Here is a 19,393-nt window from a genome sequence, read left to right as displayed (position 1 = left end):
AGTTCTAGTGTTAGCTTTTTGAGAGTATGTAAAATCTCAACAGTTCAAAAGTGACAATAAAATCGTGATATGTTTGATGTATCCATATGCTATGACAAAGTCACGTCCACCTTCCTTCTTCCCTAGCGCTATTAGAGCATGGAATGGGTTGCCTGAGCTAGCCAGGAAAACCAGTGACTTGGCAGTATTTAAGTCATTGGTTAACATGCATGACTGAATGCATGACGCGTAGGACGTAATCATCTTCTTTTTTTGAAGTAACGTCTGTATAACATATAAGATAAGATAAGGTATCATATGTAAATACACCGTGATGCCACACAAGATATAATATATAGTAAAGGGAAATAAATCTTACAGTATTGAGAGGTGTGGATGTAAATGTTCGGTTCTTTCCTTTCTATATTTTTTTTTTGTTTATATTTTGCTTCTTTTATTTATTTATTTATTTATTTCAAGACTGTTCTTACCAATGCAAAGATGATATAGGAAATTGGCTGTTTTTTTGAAGAGAAGAGAGCAGACAGGGGTCTCTGTCTTCCATTTCCTTCCCTCTGGCATTTGTATCTGATAACAACATTTGAGAATCGACGCGAGAAGCTTCTTATCATTTAGATCTACGCGATTACCGTTAATTCTTATCGGATGGCCACTAACACCAAGGAAATAAAAGTCAGAAGATGGCTGCAGGCAAAAATGTGGACAGAACCTTACGTCACCCCACCCCCAATACCCACGCACACATAGAGAGAGAGAGAGATACATACTAACACACAAACACAGACTCTGCTAATTCAGACCAGAGTCTCTTTCCCGTTCTTGAACAGCGTCCAGTAAATCACTTTATTTGTATAGCATTTCAAGGGGATATAACTCTGAATATTTTTTTTTCACGTCTGCATCATTTTGGAAAGGGGAGGCAACAAGTTGATATAGTACCTCGACTGTATAGCTAAGCACTAACTTGGAACGTGGATTTCTTACCACTGAGGAATAGTAAACTCTTGGCAATTATATGTATTACTCTTTTGTCAAGAGAATTTTACAATAGAAAATAAAATAGGAATAATTTGTTTTCGATTAACACGTGCTGATCTTTTCAAAGTAGGCCTACATTTACTTGTGAGCCATACTGAATAGATTCTAGAATTACAGTGCCATGGTTCCATAATCAGATCTTGCGATCTAGAGGCCAGATAATGTTAACAAGTTAACAAACAGGGTGTCATGTGGCCAGCACAACGACCAACCGCATTAACTTTCCCCAACTAAAGTCAGACACCGTTTAGACTAGCGTGGACTTAGGGGCACCATAAGAATCCCGAAATTCAAAATCCCAGTCGTCACCTAGATTCGAACCCCAGGACCCCAGGTTCAGAGGCCAAGCGCTTAACCACTCAGCCACCGCGCCCCAGTATTAGAACATAACAGCAGTAAAGTAACTTTAGTTCAAGCCTTGCGATCTATGGGGCAGACGATATAACGGCTAACGAAGACATCATGTGGCCAGCACAATACCCAGCCGCCCTTTACTTTTCCCCAGATATCCGTTACGGTTGGTTGGATTTAGGGCTGACTCAAAGTTCCGAAATACAAAATCCAAGTCTTTTCCCCAAAAGGTTGGATTCTATATTTAAAGTATAATTACAAAAATTAATAGCACAAAACAGACAATCGTATTTTTTCTTCTTTAATTAAATTTTCTTTTTTTTCCACAAAATAGGAGATAGATCCGTGAATGTTTGTAAAAAAATTTTAAATACAAAATGAAATCCATAATTCTTTGGAATGTAGCTCGCCCATAGACATTAATAAATATAGACTGGCCGAAGGAAGTAACTTCATGTATATCTATTGTTGTCGGATTTCCGAATTATGAAAAGTTGCATGATCTTCATTCTTGGAGATTAAACAAAAATACACTGCCTCCTTATTTACAATATATATAGGTGTGTATCAAATTTTAAAAAGCACTTTGATACTGCTCATAAATGCTGTATAATAAAGTACACAAAATTGCAAGTCACAAATTTTCGTTTCATAAAACTCTTTAATTGGCCAGTCTATATTTATTTATGTCTATGAGCTCGCCATTGTGGACACTTTAAAAAGTTAACTAATAAAAAGTTAACTAATATAAGCCAATTACATTTTTTTTTTCTGGAAAACCTTGTAACAATTTTTTTTAGAGCCAATTAAAGCTATGTGTATGTTTGTGTGTGTGTGTGTGTGTTCTTTTGAGAGGAATTTTGTCCATTATGGTTTGTGGGTGTGGGAACAAATACTTTACAGACGTGTGACGTGACACTAGCTATTGGTCTCCACTGCCCACAAGTTGAGGGTCAGTGTTGAGGCCTAGAAGAACGATTGGTCTCGCTGCCACCCAACAACCACCCCCCCCCCTTTTTTTTCTTTTCTTGTCAATGATATTGGCAAGCTAACTAAATGCCCCCCACCCCTCCCTTTACCAACTTGACATTACTGAACTACGCATATTAATATAGCTCATATAATAAATCACAGTTCTGGCATAGGAGACGGCTGATACTGAACTTCATTTTCTTCAAGGACTCCCAAGTGACTTCCCTCATTGCTGCGCAAGTCACTAGCCGCGTCATGCAAATCAATCGTCTGCAATATCACGTTCCCATCAAGCCCTGCCCCGGAAGCACACGTCCCAGAATTCCGACATTGTTACGGAGTCCATTGTGCACACCTAATTCTCGCAGCGCTACATAACGAACGTGTTAGGATTGAAATAAATGTTTGTAAAATGTTTGACATGTTTCGGATGTTCCTTCAAGTTGGAAAATAATTTCATCCTAGCCCAAGCCTCCCGCGGGATGACGAGGGGTGGCAGCGGGCAGGTTATGAACCTGAATTGTACAAATGGGCTGCCGAAACATTTTCTTGTTACTGTTTTTTTTTTTTACCGCTGTATCTGTTGATATCTGTTGATATCTGTGATGATCATATCACACCAAGTAAAAGAGTACCATAGAAAAAATATGTGATTTGAGTCGCTTTCATAGAATTTAATTTGCCAGGTTCTAGAAATCTGGTCTCATGGGATCCGCTCTGGACTGTCGTTGATTATTTTTGTTTTAGTTTTACTTATACACAGCACCAATTGGAATTTAGATTTATATATTTATTAAGTACATGTCATGATGTCGAATATCAAAATGCAGGAGCCCCTGAAAAGGTCAAGCCCCGCCCCCCACCCGGCGCCCTAATCCCTTAGCTACGCCACTGGTAACTTGGTTGATTGTGCATTTAAGTCATGAAACTTTGATTTCATCCTCTGAATAAAAATTTGAGGTCTGACCAAAAAACAACGTTGCTGGTTTTGTAAAGCGAACAAAGGCTCTGTCGTTTTGTCGTTTACATTAATTTAAAATTAAAAGCTTACTTTTTATGCATTTTAAGAAAAATAATTAAAAGTCTAGATTGAGCAAGACAAAGCATTGATTTAACATGAATGAAGATGGCGGACAGAGCAGACGATTTGAATCTAGATGTCTGCGTTTCGTTTTTTTTGTTTTGTTTTAACTTTTCGTTGCTTTGAATAAAAATGAAAAATGTTCATTCAAGAGCCGTGGCTTTTGTGTGTGTGTGTGACTACTGTTTGTATTATCAACCGCGTCTATTGCGTTTGAAAATACGTCTAGCATAAAGGCAGAGTACAATAAGGGGGAAGGCGGAGATAAATATACGCTGGGAGACAGGGGCGGACTGGCTATATGGGCATTCGGGCAAATGCCCGGAGGGCCGGTACCCAAGATGGGCGGTAGGACCACAGAAATCATCTTTTTTTTTAAGTCACATCTGTATTTTAAAAGATAAGATTTTATAGTGTTTTCTTATAAAAGGGCCCTATGAGTGATGTATTTAAAAAAAAAAAGTTATACGGAATCTATTAGGCTACTAATTTAATCTAGCACTTTTTCCGAAATAATGTAATAGCCTACATCCGTAGACAGTGCTACTAGATCTAGTAGGCTTCATCCTTTTAGGGAACTACACACTTTAGCGATTAAAAAGCAAAATAAGGCCTACGGTATATTTCTTATAAAAAAAGGATATAGTGTTTACTGTATGCATGTGTACATCTATCGATAAATTATCAAACTTAACAATGATTTTGAATTACAGGTACCTAGAATTGGATGTCCATTATATAATATACAAATATATAATTTGTACAAATACTCCTTCTTCCCTAGTGCTATTAGAGCATGGAATGGGTTGCCTGAGCTAGCCAGGAAAACCAGTGACTTGGCAGAGTTTAAGTCATTGGTTAATATGCATGACTAAATTCATGACGCGTAGGACGTAATCATCTTCTTTTTTGAAGTAACGTCTGTATTATATAAGATAAGATAAGATATACAGTTTATGGGCCCGATAGTATAACAAATTCCCGGGCCGATGATGACACCCACTCCGCTCCTGCTGGAAGACGTTTTGAAAGAGAAAGAATGACAGAGTGAAAGAAATAGAGAAAGAAAGAGTGAGATTTTTAAAAGTAACAGAAAGAAAGAGTGAGATTTTTAAAAAAGTAACAGAAAGAAAGAGTGAGATTTTTAAAAGTAACAGAAAGAAAGAGTGAGATTTTTAAAAGTAACAGAAAGAAAGAGTGAGATTTTTAAAAAAGTAACAGAAAGTGTACATTCTTATTTTATAATTTACAGACATTTTTTTTTTCAAATTCAAAGAAAATTACGTCCTACTGGCAGGGGCGTGGCTAGGAATTTTTCATCATTTGGGGGACCGGGGGGGGGCTTGACCTCTTTGGGGGCCCCCCTGCAGTTTGCGTAATATTTAATATTTAATGTAAACAAAACACTCATTTGGGGACACCCCCCCCCTCAAGTGGGGGACCGGGGGGATTTTCTAATTGTCCTCCGTCCCCAGCCACCCTAGCTACGCCACTGCCTACTGGTATCCATGTGTTTATCTCGTTGTGACTGTAAATTTTCCTGGTTTATCCAGAGAGAGAAAGCAACAGATTTTTAACACTATCTTGACGTGTTATCCTATTTTTAGCTCGAATCGGGAAAGGGGGGGGGGGGGTTGGTACAAAGATCTCATCCTAAATGACGAAATTCCGAACAGGGTAACAATGGCCTTTGGACCTCACGATGACCTGCTGACACAGGGTTAGGGTTAGCACAAGCTTAAACTGCACGGCAATATCATGAGGTCCTCGGGGCACTCAAAGACCTTCCTACAGGGAACATTACCAGAGAAAAGAAGAAGAAGAAGCAGACAGAGAAAGCAATAGGAAGAGATCCAAGAATTGACAGGCCTCTCATAAAAGAGATTCTAGTCAAGGCTAAAGACACGTTTGGTGCTTAAACGGTCAATAGACAAAAGAAACGGTCAAGATGGTAAAAGTGCAGCTTGAATTACAAACTTAGTACGTGAAATAATAATTATCTATGGTGACGAAAAACTACTAAGTTTACATGTATTATATATTTCTATACATATTCAGAGCTTCCCAATTACCATAATTACCATATTTATAAACCCTTTCATTTCAGCACAGTATTGTAGCTGCCGCCGAAGGACCAACTCTGTCCTACTTAATTTGCTACAAGTTACACTGCATTTTAGATTTTAAAAAAAAAATTGAAAAAGGCAGAACCAAGTTAAATAAAGCGATTTTCGGGATGGGGAAGGGAGATGACCAATGTAGTCAGTATATATTTTTTCTTTTTCCTCTACAGCTTCGTTTGGAAATTGCCGCCAAAGGCTTTTTTTTTTTTTTTTTGGATGGGCCTGAAGGACGACCCAAAAGAGGCACTCCCCGAAAGGTCCTTAAAAGACCACCTCAACATATCAGCCTACTCTTACCAGCACCGTCTCGATCTCACGGAGATCAGGCAGACAGAGAACATAAGGCAGCCACTGAATCAGCCAGGAAAACTAATGCCTTAGCAGAATATAAGTCATGGGTGAACATGCATGACTAGATTGACCTAGGAACACGCGTAGGATATAAAGCGTGTATTTTATAAGATAAGATAAGCACCCCAGTTTTGAGACACGAAGAAAATCTTCAGTCGGTGAAAGTCGCAGACGGCTAAGCATGAACTCAATTCGACCATCAGCAGACGTGAATAATAACTAGGGACCACAGCAGATCACCCTGAGTTGGATGTACAATGTAGGCTGGCCAATGTTCCCTTCAGAGAATAACCAAGCCCAAAGTACCAAGCCCAGCTCCAGTAATCGATTGGACAATACTAGAACAAGTTGAAAGCCATAACCTCACCCCACATGGCGCCAACTAATTCAATGCAGTGACCTCTGTGACCTCTTCTCGCATACGTTCCCATGAAAAATGAAGGGAGTCAACTCTCGTAGTGCACGAAGTGTAGGGTGAAGTATACTCAGGATTGGACAGATTTCCATTTCAGGCCAGGACGAGTAGATCAGTTGCCAGTTAATAGCATTGAATAAGAGATGACAAACTAAAAGCATCTCACGGTGGATCATGTGATAAGAGAGAAAAGCTCTTAAAAATATCAATCTGAAATGTACAACAGCGTAGAAGCTTACTGTAAATAAAAAAAAAAGCTAACAAACAAATATTTTGAACTCCTCTCTCTCTCTCTCTCTCTGTCTCTCTCTCTCTCTCAATAAAAGTATTTTATGTATATTATCAATGATGAAATCGCTCCGATAGTAGTGGTGTCCAAACTCCGGCCCGCGGGCTACTTCTGGCCCTTGATTCGGTGCCCAGTTTTGTTCGTAATGTGAAGTGGATGGATTTCTAGGAGAAGGTTTAAGTTCTGCCTTAAGATGTTCAACCAACACAACTCAGCTTGAGTCGTAACTCCAATTAAGGATTCCTTGTCTACAAAAGCGACTCGAATTAGTTAAACGTGTTATGCTACTTATCCACAAATCCACAGTTTTCTCGGCTTTTGGGCCTCTCTTCAAACCCAAGCGAGTTGAGATACGAGCCATCGGTAGTAGGGAGGTAGAAATGTACATCTGCTTGACTCTTTCCCAGACAGAAGTTTGTTCAGACATGCAGATGGAGGCCCAGAGTTCCAAGAGTCTTTTAATTCATCTCTTAGTACAGTTACGAAGAGGTCCAACATATCCCAAGTATATCACATAATCACTCTGTTTTCACTTAAAGTGATCTTTATATGTGGCTATTCAAATATAAATAATCAATGTGTCCAAAGGAAAAAAAAATGTTATCAGTATTTTATTTTTATATTAAAGGGAAGAGAACTATGTTATTGAATGTCTAAATAAGCTTTGTTGTAATTATGTAATGTAGATCTTTGTGCAAGATATCAGTTTTATTCAACTCCAGTATTCAAGCAGTAACAAACCTTTTTTAAGTATACAAATTCATTTTCTTAATATGACTACGTGAGTATGCATTTCATAGCTGCACACATATACATATATATTATTGTTTGTATAAAGAATATTGAGCTCTGGAAATGTGTACATTCATGAGAATGTGTACTTTGTCGAAGTCTTGCGCCAACATTTGCGAAGCCTTAAAACAGTAATCATCCTGTGTTTTTTTTTTTTTTTTGTGAGACAAAATTCTTGAGCAATACAAATCATGTTCACTGTCATGTGATATAGGAAAATGAGGAAATGATGATATAGAGATTACGAAACAATATCTACAGGCAGACGTCAGTCCGTCACAGCGAGCTGAAACAATATCATTAGATGTACAAATAAAGTCTTTCTTATGCTTACTATATTTCTTTCGTAAAGTCTGCCATGAGGCAATCTCCTAGGAGGACGTAGGAGAAAGTCTATGCGACTTAGTGGTTCAGTGAAACTTGGACTAAAAAACTTTGAAGAAAAGAAACGAAACGAAAAACAATGAATAGTTATTTTGTTCCGTTTGAATGGTTCGAGAGAGGGAACACCAATACGCGTTAATGTTTTTGCACGGTACGTGACGTTTTGGCGCCGCCGTTTTGGCGACGCCGTTTTGGCCCCGACGTTTTGGCGACGGGACGTTTTGGCGCGAGCCGTTTTGGCGACGGGACGTTTTGGCGCGAGATATCATTTGACGATAATTTAATAAGCACGTAGCTTTTTTTTAATGAACCCTTGAAGTCCAGCGACTTAGGCAAATAACCATGGTGTCTATGTATAATTAACTGAAAGTATTTTGAGAAACATGGTAGATGTATTATATTTTTACTTATATTAGTAAGTGTTTGGTATGTATAGCTGGAGATACCATACAGTCATTAAATAAACCAATGTTAATATTAACAAATAATTGCATCAATTTTTAGTCTATCATCGTTTCATTTTGTTTTTAATTTTAAAGTAATATCATAAAAAACTTTTTTTGAAAATAAAAGTGTGCCTCTTAATAAACACACATACACAAGCCAAAATGTTTATTATAGAAAATGATGTGAAAAACAAACACACATTTACATTTATACGTGAAAAATATGTCTTAACACAAACACTCATGCAAAACATAGATATGAATAATTCTTTTAAAAGAAATAATACAATAAACGTACATAATGTATTTCGCGCCAAAACGTCCCGTCGCCAAAACGGCTCGCGCCAAAACGACCTTCGCGCCAAAACGGCGGGGCCAAAACGGCGTCGCCAAAACGGCGGCGCCAAAACGTCCTGCTTCGGTTTTTGCAAGTGTCAAATCCATTTTCGGGGAACTGCTTCTAGCATTCAACTAGATTTCCATTGGATGAGGCAACTTTTTGGTGTTGAAAGATAAGCTTTGTGGGATAATGTTTGCAGTATTTATTGATTACTTTTTAATCAGTCTTTGTCTAATTTTAAACACATTCATCTGTCTTATTTTTAGAAGATGGAATTATTATCTTTTTCCATTTCTCTACTTCTTCTTCTACTCTAATCCTTCCTCTGCTTCTTCTTCTTCTTTAATCCTTCTTCTGCTTCTTCTTCTTCTTTATTCCTTCTTCTGCTTCTTCTTCTACTCTAATCCATCCTCTGCTTCTTCTTCTTCTTTAATCCTTCTTCTGCTTCTTCTTCTTCTTTATTCCTTCTTCTGCTTCTTCTTCTACTCTAATCCATCCTCTGCTTCTTCTTCTTCTTTATTCCTTCTTCTGCTTCTTCTTCTTCTTTATTCCTTCTTCTTCTTCTTCTTCTTCTTCTTCTTTAATCCTTCTTCAGCTTCTTCTTCTTCTACTTTTTCTTCTAAGAGTCTGAACATTTTTTATAAAATCAGCTTTTTTTTTCAATAAATGTCCAGCCAAAAATAGCTGTGAAATAGTTTCATAGTTTCTCAAATCATGGGAAGCTGCATTGCTCAGGTCATCTGCATGTATCACTCAAAGGGTGATGACATCTGCATGGATATCCATACTCACAGGGTGATGACTTCTGCATGGATATCCATACTCACAGGGTGAGGACATCTGCATGGGTATCCATACTCACAAGGTGATGACATCTACATGGATATCCATACTCACAGGGTGATGACATCTACATGGATATCCATACTCACAGGGTGATGACATCTGCATGGATATCCATACTCACAAGGTGATGACATCTGCATGGATATCCATACTCACAGGGTGATGACATCTGCATGGATATCCATACTCACAGGGTGATGACATCTGCATGGATATCCATACTCACAGGGTGATGACATCTGCATGGATATCCATACTCACAAGGTGATGACATCTACATGGATATCCATACTCACAGGGTGATGACATCTGCATGGATATCCATACTCACAGGGTGATGAAATCTGCATAGATATCCATACTCACACGGTGATGACATTTGCAGAATTTAAGTCTCTAGTTTACATGAATGATTAGATGGATACATGGATAAGCGTAGAACGTAATTATCTTCTGTTTTGAAGGAATTTGTAAGATAAGACTATTACAATGCACTACTTATGCACTACTTATGCACTATAAATGCACTACTAAAGTTCACGATCTGAGGTCAATACTTCCATTCACAATTTCACAGCACAAATTCAAGTAATTGAAAGTAAAATCTTAGAATCACATAAACTCAAAGTGTCATCTTAAACGCAACTCTCAGTAGAAAAATAAAACACTTCAGCGTCAGAATGAACAACAGCTTCAGCAATTTGAATGCAGGAACAGCCGATTTCTCTGACTTCTTATCCTGAAGAGTGTTGTTAGGTAAGGGAAATAAATATGTTATGTTGCTATTGAAACTCTCTACCAAAATTATTTTCCGATAATGCTACGCTTTCGTATGGAGAGTGAAAAAAAATAAACATTGGATCTCGGGTTAGAGATTACTGTCAGTGTTTACTTTGTTTCCAAATGGATTGCGTCATTGTTTCGACTCCTTGGAGACACAATTAGACCATGATGTTGCGTCACGCGGGGGAGTTGGGGGGGGGGGGGGTACTAAAGGACAACATAAATAGAAAAATGTTGTTTAGTTGTCGGAAATAAATAGTTGTGATATTTTTGAGTACGTTTAAGCCAGACGAACATCAATGATGGAGATTTTTTTGGTGTTTTTTAAGGGAGATAATCTAGTTAAGTTAGGTATTGGCCTTCACCTAATTCTGAAGAGTTACTTCTCTTGTTAAGTATGCATGTATGAATATTTCATTGACTCAATTTTTCGTCAGGGCCATTGTTTTGCTTTTCAAGTACTACTGACCACCACATGTAAAGCAACATTGGCCTGATAATTCTTTGAAATAGAGCCCTAAATTCCAAAACAACCCCCCACCCACCACCACCAGACAACCAGAAAGCCCCCATCTCCTTCTGCTTTCCCTCTAGTTCTTTACCAATGCCCTCCTTCGGTCTCAAAGCGACTATGGATCATCTCAAAGAAATGCCATAAATGCCTGGGCACTACCTATAGTCGGAATGATGATACCCGCACAGGCCCACAGCCGTTTCCCCATCTCCACGCAGATGATGTATCCAAAGTAATGGCAACTGCAAATACAGTTTGGGGTCAACGGCGTCGCAGGCTCTGCCGGGGTGTAGCTTCGTGTGCTGCCCAATGCCTAAGGGTCAATGGCTCCTGATTTTTACCTCAGGGTTGACTCTCAAAGCTAAAGTTTGGGTATAGCTGCAAGGCAGCAGAGGTTTGAATTTAAGAGTTTTCTTTCTTCAAGGTGGGTAGCCAGTCAGGGCTAACGAGCCAATCCTGCACGAAGCTTACTGGTAAGGGCGCCAGTTACTCGCCTTTGCCCCTTTTTGTGCGTGAAAATAGTTCAAGAGTTGGACTGGTCGTCAGAGGCTATTTCAGACCCATGCCAGTGGAAGCATCTTGTAGATTGTGGAGTGCTTATATCCATGACTAAATAGTTCTCTATCACGCCTTCCTTCCTCCCTCCACCTCACATACTAATGCTGACCATTAGACCACTGGTCCGTTACACAGTGGTATGACGTTAAGGGTGAACGCTCACACTGCAACTCTAACATATGTAATCACATGGTCGTTCGCGCTCTGGACTGTCGTTCTGACTTATCGATGGTCCGGAGTTCAAACCCTCCTCGCTCCCTTCCCCCGTAGTCCAGCAGCAGATTTGGACTAGGACGTAAATTATCTTTAACTCTTATAAGAAAACATCCAAAACATATAAAATATTTTTGTTACAAAACATACAATTATTAATATCCTATTCAAAACACTCATCATGTTTTCAATTTTTAAATGTCAAAAAATATCTCTCGATCAACTAAAGTACCTATGGTATAATTTATCATTAGGGCGTGCACGTCTGTAATTTAAAATATAAAGACAAAAAATGTATTTTAAAAAAGCTTTGCATATTGTTTGACAAAGACCTTATCAAAAAAAAAAATGTTGGTGCATTTCCTGTCATTGTAAAAAGACTCTGGGAAATGGGTTATGTTATCTTTTGAGTGTGTCTGTTTTGTTAAAGTAACGTATTTGTCCCTATTCCCTGAGGGTCAAGGCTATTTAGACATTTTGAACAGCAGACGACAGAGAGAATGAATTATTAGATCTTGAAAGAGCATTCTTAAACCCGCCTGAGGGAGCGATTCTAGCATTTCAGAAGATGGAGGATTCAGTTTAGTCGCTGACAAGAGCAGACGAGAAAGCCCTGGCAACAAAAGAAAATTACCCATCATACACCACGCCTCTTCAGACCTTGTTGTGTGTCTTCACTTTTAGAAATGGGACGTTACTTCAAATTCAGAAAGGCATTGCGTCTACGAAGGGGCAGCAGTGGTTACCCTTGCTGCTCATAACGTAACGGAGAATTGGTTTGGTTGGTTGCAATATAGGTTAGTTTTCATTTTGTAGTGATGCTCAAACTACAACCCGAGGGCCATATCTGGCAAGTGAAGTTACGCCATTCGGCTATTAACTCACAATGCACGATGACAAGGCTCAGTTCTGCTTCGGCTACTTCCGGCTATTTCAATGAGGACATGCTAGCGGTGTGTTGAAGTTGAGATAAGTGTCCAGTTGACCGAATTGACTTCAGCTTCAGCAGACCTTATTCCTGCTTTATTCAGAGAATGGTTCGAGCAGGCCGGAGCTGGCAATGAATTCTGCTTTTGGAATGACTTTTAGAATACTCCTTTGGACCACAGAATTATCAAAGACTTGACCTCTGCAGTCTATTATGTCTAAGTCATGCGATCAAAAATTTTCTAAGATCATTGCATGCAATTCTTGCGGCAGGCTAGTCCTTGTCAATGAAGTGAATGAAAGACTCAAGAACATGTACACCGTCTCTGTCCATGACACCTGACACTTCAGTAACATTTTGGACATTTGGGTCCAGCTTTGAGAGTTTTCCCAGTGTGCCAAACCAGCTAATAATTCTTTACCAACAGATATACATAAACTAATTTCTAGGAAAATCGTTAGAGCCGTTTTCGAGATTCGTGTCCACCCAAGTTTTTGTTCTTGCAATTCCCCTTTTCAGCTTTTAAATTCTTCATGGGAATAAAACGGGTATCAAAAACCTGCCTGGAAACGGATCTCGAAAACGGCCGTTGAAATTGTACCGTTGTTAGTCATGTATATTAATTAGAGACTCTACTAAGCCGTGGATTCTAATGACACTATGGAAGTAGAACTTGTATGAGTTTGTCCTAGCATAGGAGTAAGAAATTAGCCTTATCTTTGTGTCTTTCTATGTTTATAAGGCTGTGTTTGTAAATTGTGGTTCAAAGCTACTTGACTTTTTTTTAGTCTTCTATCCTGTCTCTAAATTTACTGTTTTTAATTAGGCTAATTTTCCTGTAGATTTCATTAATCATAACAGAACCAAATAAAGTGCGAATTCTTCCCTTCAAGTTAATATGTCATAGAGACCTAGACTATGACGCCGAATTCTTGGAATTCGCATTTGTAAATATAAAAAGAAAGTATATGTAACGGCTTACTATATTTATAGTTTATATATATATATATATAAAGCCGACATTATTAAATAATTTTTTTTAGCCTTGTACTTCTCTTTGTCCACGAGATTACCTTTATGAATGAAGACTTGTGATCGTGGGAGGAGAGAAAATGGCGGGACGATAAGGGGGGGATTACTTGGGGCTCAGAATCATGGGAAAAATAAAGCTTCGTATGACATCGGCCTTGTCACCAAAGCTTGTTGTTTGATGACGACAAAATGGGTCTTTAATCTCGACACCAAAAGCTGGGTCAGATAGACAAGGTGTGAGTTTAATCTCGACACCAGAGACAATATCAGTCCTTTTTTTAAGTTCATTGACGTCATTGGCTGTTCTTTTTTTTTTTTCTGCTGATGCCGGTTTGTCATGATTTCTTTGTTAGTATTTCCTGACTTTTTTTTATTTGGGTCTGAGTCAATGCCAAAATCACTGTGAACGAAATCTTGTTTATAATTTCCCTTTGAAAAGGTTAAGAACTAGAGACAGGGAAATCAAAGAGGGAGCTTATTTCTGGGACAGTCGTTTGAAAAGGGTAGACTGGGGGTCGAGAAACATCTGGGTTCAGGGACGGATTTTCTTGTGCTAGAGACTTTATTGACTTAAACCCCGTTACAAAACCACTCTTGGAAAGTGGGGCTGCGCTATTAGATATTATTTCAAATATCAACCTTTCATTATTACTGTCCATTAGATGATGTCCACCCTCAACGGAAGTAGACGGCATGTCTGTTTGTTTGTTGTTGTTTTTTTTTCCACAAAGGCGCCAAAAAAGAGGCCACATATTCCCAGAGTAAACAGTCATTAACAAAGCTGTCGAAATGTAAACATTAGTCACGTGACATAGAGCTTGGCGCCCTCAGTTCGACGATCCCACTCCCCCCCACTCAAGCAGTGTATCCATTAGCGAACATTAATGACCATTAGTGTCCGGCTTATTTAAATTCGTTTTCGTCAGAGTGTCTTGTTTCTCTAGTCCCGAATGACGTCACTGGCTCGTGCAAACCCCCTCCCCCCCCCCCCCCAATATAGTCCATTACTAATATTGTCAGGGAAATAACAGTGACGTTGGATATAATAAGTTTTTGGTTGACCCATGCATTCAACAAGTATATGGCTTAGTAATCCCTAAAAAAGGGATTGTAGAAATACGTGCATATGTAATCCCTAAAAAAGGGATTGTAGAAATACACACGTATGTAATCCCTAAAAAAAGGGATTATAGAAATAGATACGTATGTAATCCCTAAAAAATGTATTGTAGAAATACATACATATGTAATCCCTAAAAAAGGGATTGTAGAAATACATACATAGCTAATCCCTAAAAAAGGGATTGTAGAAATACATACATATGTAATCCCTAAAAAAGGGATTGTAGAAATTTTCCACACTTTAAAAAACTTTGCTGCTGAACTTTCACATTTTTTTGTGTGAACATATATTAGTGAACAAACATGTTTTTGTGTGGAAACTAAACAAGTGTAATCACATGTCGATGGTGACTGATTTTAATTTGACAGCAGTCACAATGATAACAGCTAGTAAGCTAGTTCCACAGTTCCGGAACATTACGCAAGAGTGTAAACAGTTAAATACTTCACATTGAGCACAACTGTACATTTGTGGTTAAATGTTGTGATGTGAAAAGGCAATAGTAATTTTTTTCTTTCAAAAACTCGGAAATATACATATATAAATATTTTTAATGCGGCCCTCGATACAAAAAGGTTGCCCACCCCTGATCTAGACTAACAATAATAAATTTGGGCAATTGGAAACATTATATTGTCTTTGTTTAGCGCGAAGGGCTTGCTTATAGTGTAATCAGAGCGCTATGGTCCATTCAGGTCCAATCACTTTTGTAGATCAGTTTGTATCTGGGAGGTTTCCGTGCTGTCTCTACAAAAGCTTATATTTTAAAGTTGCTCGAGTCTGAATTCGAACTCGAGGTCTCGAGCCTCCACGATGGTAGGCCGAGATGTTAGCCACTGAGCTACTTATACAGATGGAAGATTTTATAACCTATTGTTAGTTTAAAATTTTAATCGAACATCTACGAATTGTCTACACAAGGCTTATATCCCCTTAGCTTCGTGCACTTTCGAAATAAAACAAAATTAATTTTTAAAACTCTTGGATTAACTCATTAGTTGTTGTTTTTTTTTAACTCATGTGTTGTCATCAACAAGGAATAATTGTGCAAAGTTTCAACTTGATCTGTATAATGAAAATGAAGTGGGAGAAATAATTAAAAATGCCACTCTATGTTTTTGTAAAATGGGCTAGCTTCATGATGGCTTTGGTCACTAAAAGCAGAGTACTATAAAGCAGCTTGTATTAGAAAGCTTCTATCAACTCACTCGGTCTGTCAGATACAAAGTTTGTACTCCTTATCTCTATCTTACACACAAGTATCACTGCGTCTGACAGTAAATAAATTAAGTATCTATTAGTAATTAATTATTTTATTTGGTATCGAAAAAGGGTATGGTATATGCTGAATTAGCGCCCTTTATACTTTGTAGGTCGCCGCTTTAAAGTTTGAAGCTGACAGTAGATAACTATATAACCTTCTATTTTCATAAGCACTTCGCCGTCAAAATGGCTATTGTGGTTGAGGAGGCTTAGGCTATCGAGTTCGGATTCAACTTTCAACTTTTTTAAAATAGATAAATAAATACATATATATACATCATACAGATATTACACTGTCAATAAATGTTACGGTTAAATAATTTTTCTAACGTGTTAACTTGAATTTTACTCCTGCAGTTAAGTGTCTTGATTTGATAACAATATTCCTAATAATTTGTGACAGTCAATTAACTCCTTGTTATTACTAATTTTTTTTACTTAAGATGCGTACTTAGCCACTGTGTATCAGGCTAGGGCGACGTTTACACACCTGACATCCATAGGCTTACTATCGTTCCCTTTTGTAACAGTTACTGAAACCACGAATAAAATAATTAATAAGTAATAATTAAGGAAGATGTTTCTAACATACGTTCTTTGTATTTAATGTTTCTTACGTACGTTCTTTGCACAATAAAATAAAACAAAGATGTGTATGTTTGCGTGTGTGTCTTTGGAGTGACGAGTACTGAGACACTCGCTGCTTGGAGTGACGAGTACTGATACACTCGCTGCTTGGAGTGACGAGTACTGAGACACTCGCTGCTTGGAGTGACAAGTACTGAGACACTCGCTGCTTGGAGTGACGAGTACTGAGACACTCGCTGCTTGGAGTGGCGAGTACTGAGACATTCGCTGCTTGGAGTGATGAGTACTGAGACACTCGCTGCTTGGAGTGGCGAGTACTGAGACACTCGCTGCTTGGAGTGGCGAGTACTGAGACACTCGCTGCTTGGAGTGGCGAGTACTGAGACACTCGCTGCTTGAAGTGGCGAGTACTGAGACACTCGCTGCTTGGAGTGGCGAGTACTGAGACACTCGCTGCTTGGAGTGGCGAGTACTGAGACACTCGCTGCTTGGAGTGGCGAGTACTAAGACACTCGCTGCTTGGAGTGACAAACTCGCTGCTTGGAGTTTCGGACACTCGCTGCTTGGAGTGGCGAGTACTGAGACACTCGCTGCTTGAAGTGGCAATTACTGAGACACTTGCTGCTTGGAGTTGTGAGTACCGAGACACTCGCTGCTTGGAGTGACAAACTCGCTGCTTGGAGTTTCGGACACTCGCTGCTTGTAGTGACAAGTACCGAGACACTCGCTGCTTGGAGTGACAAGTACCGGACACTCTCTGCTTGGAGTGACAAGTACCGGACACTCGCTTCTTGGAGTGGCAATTACCTAGACACTCGCTGCTTGGAGTGACAAGTACCGGCCACTCGCTGCTTGGAGTGACAAGTACCGGCCACTCGCTTCTTGGAGTGACGAGTACCGGCCACTCGCTGCTTGGAGTGACAAGTACCGGCCACTCGCTGCTTGGAGTGACAAGTACCGGCCACTCGCTGCTTGGAGAGACAAGTACCGGCCACTCGCTGCTTGGAGTGACAAGTACCGGCCACTCGCTTCTTGGAGTGACAAGTACCGGCCACTCGCTGCTTGGAGTGACAAGTACCGGCCACTCGCTGCTTGGAGTGACAAGTACCGGCCACTCGCTGCTTGGAGTGACAAGTACCGGCCACTCGCTGCTTGGAGTGACAAGTACCGGCCACTCGCTGCTTGGAGTGACCAACCCACACAGACGTAGCAGTAAGGCACTTCAAATAAATACTGGATCGGACTTCAAAGAAAACATCTTTTATTTTTGAATCTAAATATGCTATTTTACAGTCTACAATACACAATTAACATTTTTAAAACTATTAGAAAAGGCTTCGGCAAACCACTTGCATTTCTGGGGTAAAATTTATTTAAACTTTATGGTGGGTCATGTGCTACATATAAGAAAAAAAAAGAATTACGCTATTTTTAATATTCTTTCCATGGGCGTAGCCAGGATTTTTTTTGGGAAGGGGGGGGGGGGGAGGTGGGGGGATTTTTTCGCTCCACCCTTGAAAAAAAATATACATGTATGTATGTATGCATGCATGTATGTATGTATATTGTTATGACTTTGCCATGCGCACCGCCATCCAAGATAGTGCAGAAAGAAGGTGCGCATTATCTGTGACTAAACAAGTCGGATGTTGACATGAGAGAACGATTTCCGCCCAAGTAGAGAGCCAATATGGAGATGCTGTACTCAAGGCAGATCCCCCTTTGTGTTTGTCATGTCTCCGTGTAAATAAACGTCTTTGTCTCGTTGAGTTGCCTCTCTTCAGTTATTACATTGGTCTCAGAAGTGGGATTATAGGCGACTCAACGGGAGGAGGTAGGATTCTAGCACAATGGCATCTTTGAAACAACTAGACCAGCTTTTAGTTAAAGAGCTAAGGCAGGAACTTCGTTACAGACGCCTGAAGCTTGGTGGTAGCAAGGAGGTGCTTACAGCTCGTCTCCATCAAGCCCTGATCGATGAAGACGAAGATCCGGAGACCTACCTATTTGAAATTGAACCGGAGATTTATGAGCTTATTGGCAAGATAAATGAAGGTATTGATGCATTTTGTGAACAAATTAACAGTATGGGGAACAAGGTAGATAAAATGGTGTCTCAATTGAAAGATGGAGTAGACTCGTTGGTAAAGGAGCAGTTGCCTGTAGACTCGTTGGTAAAGAAGTTGCGTGGTCAAGACTGTGGCTGGACAAACAGTGGTGACGGAGACGCTGGGGATTGGAGCGCCGTCTGTGTCTGTGTTGTGGGCAAGTCTTGTGGTTGTGACTTTCAAGACGAGAAACGTGACAATGAATACTGTGATGATCTCAGCGAGATGTACCGAATCGAACGGAAAGTGACAAATGAAGAAACTGAAGACTGTTACGTGCCTGAAGCGTTTGTTCCTGTTGTACCTGTTACCAGTACCTTAACTGAAGTCTGCTATGTCCCTGAAGCGTTTGTTCCTGTTGTACCTGTTACCAGTACCTTAACTGAAGTCTGCTATGTCCCTGAAGCGTTTGTTCCTGTTGTACCTGTTACCAGTACCTTAACTGAAGTCTGCTATGTCCCTGAAGCGTTTGTTCCTGTTGTACCTGTTACCAGTACCTTAACTGAAGTCTGCTATGTCCCTGAAACGTTTGTTCCTGTTGTACCTGTCACCAGTACCTTAACTGAAGTCTGCTATGTCCCTTAAGCGTTTGTTCCTGTTGTACCTGTTACCAGTACCTTAACTGAAGTCTGCTATGTCCCTGAAGCGTTTGTTCCTGTTGTACCTGTTACCAGTACCTTAACTGAAGTCTGCTATGTCCCTGAAGCGTTTGTTCCTGTTGTACCTGTTATCAGTACCTTAACTGAAGTCTGCTATGTCCCTGAAGCGTTTGTTCCTGTTGTACCTGTTACCAGTACCTTAATGAGCCGGACAGATGAAGACAACGTTGGGTCTGCGTCTAAGCCGCTTGCTATG

The 19,393-nt window shown here is 39.6% G+C and overlaps 1 protein-coding gene across 1 annotated transcript in view; it reads right to left on the bottom strand.

Annotated features, from left to right (window-relative positions):
- The window catches only part of LOC106059661 (uncharacterized), a 176,830-nt gene that overhangs the window by 147,768 nt on the left and 9,669 nt on the right, over positions 1–19,393 (bottom strand). The window lies entirely within an intron of this gene.

Source organism: Biomphalaria glabrata, chromosome 3, assembly GCF_947242115.1.
Source record: "Biomphalaria glabrata chromosome 3, xgBioGlab47.1, whole genome shotgun sequence".
NCBI classification, from domain to species: domain Eukaryota; kingdom Metazoa; phylum Mollusca; class Gastropoda; family Planorbidae; genus Biomphalaria; species Biomphalaria glabrata.
Note: the sequence above shows the minus strand (reverse complement) of the source record. Positions and strands in the feature narration are given on the sequence as shown.